Here is a 1219-nt window from a genome sequence, read left to right on the forward strand (position 1 = left end):
GCACTTATCCAGTGCGCCACTGGGCCGGCCCAGAACATTTGTTTTTATTGTTTCAAAATATTCTAGGTCATTTAAAAATTGTATTTAGGGCCGGCCCGGTGGCGCACTGGAGAGTGTGCCGCTTGGGAGCGCGGCGGCGCTCCCGCCCAAGGGTTCGGATCCCACATACAGACCGGTTCCCGCTCACTGGTTGAGCGCGGTGCGGGCGCGACACCGAGGGTTGCGATCCCGTTGCCGGTCAGTAAAAAAAAAAAAATTGTATTTAAAGAAAATAGTAAAATATTAATGATTTAAGCCCAATTTTTTGAAAAAACTGTTTCTATCCTTTGGCCAGAGTGGTGGTTTTATTTATTTTTCTGTTAAGCTTTTCACCACCCTTTATAAAGTAGTAAACAGGACTTATCTAGTCGTTTTTCTGTAATTGGTGTTTTAGTCAGGTATTAAGTTTGTTATCCTGAAGGAATTAATTAATGCATGCACACTCCCAAATTCCGTATTTCTTGTACCTCTGCTCATCTACATGGTGGGATTATAAACTTTATTTTGGTTTAATTTTATGGCATAGATTTTAGATGTAATTTAAATGAATGACATACACTTTGTGGATAAATACTACCAATGATTAGATAGTTGTTTTTTTTTTAAGAATCTGAGAAGGATAATTTTTTTAAATCTTGTAATTTTCCATGATTTATTTAGTGTGTGTAAGTTTAGTACACTTCTGGCCAAAGGGAAAAAAAAAATTGATTCAGTTATTTGTAAGGGTACCTGTGTAGTTTGTCTTCCTAAGGTTTTTTGGTTTTGTCCTCAAACCCCACAGGGTTTTTTGGCCTTCGGTTTGATCAGCTTACCCTATCATGGTCTGGTATTTATTAAATATTTCTCAGTGGAATTGTGTACAGTTAAGCCAGGAGGCATTCTCCTTTGGGGCATCCTGGTAGAATGGCATAGTCTGTCTTCTATTTGAATTTATATAAGAGAATAGAATACTCCTTTAGTATTCTGAGAAAGGAGGATCCCTTTTTTCAGGACCAAGTCTGTCATTTGACTTATATACACCCATACTGCCTCACTCTCTTTCTCCTCCAGTACCAAAGTCAGGCTACTGATTGCCTTTTTTGTTCTAAGAATACAGTATGGTAAGCTGTTTTGGGAGGAGTCAATAGGACTCTTCCTCAATTTAATATTTTTAGGTTATCTAATTTCTTTTATCAACTTC

At 37.9% G+C, this 1219-nt stretch overlaps 1 protein-coding gene across 5 annotated transcripts in view; it reads left to right on the forward strand.

The window, feature by feature from the left end:
* Positions 1 to 1219, forward strand: part of POGZ (pogo transposable element with ZNF domain) — a 40555-nt gene that overhangs the window by 11511 nt on the left and 27825 nt on the right. The window lies entirely within an intron of this gene.

Source organism: Galeopterus variegatus, unplaced genomic scaffold, assembly GCF_000696425.1.
Source record: "Galeopterus variegatus unplaced genomic scaffold, G_variegatus-3.0.2 Scaffold1148, whole genome shotgun sequence".
Classification (NCBI taxonomy): Eukaryota; Metazoa; Chordata; class Mammalia; order Dermoptera; family Cynocephalidae; genus Galeopterus; species Galeopterus variegatus.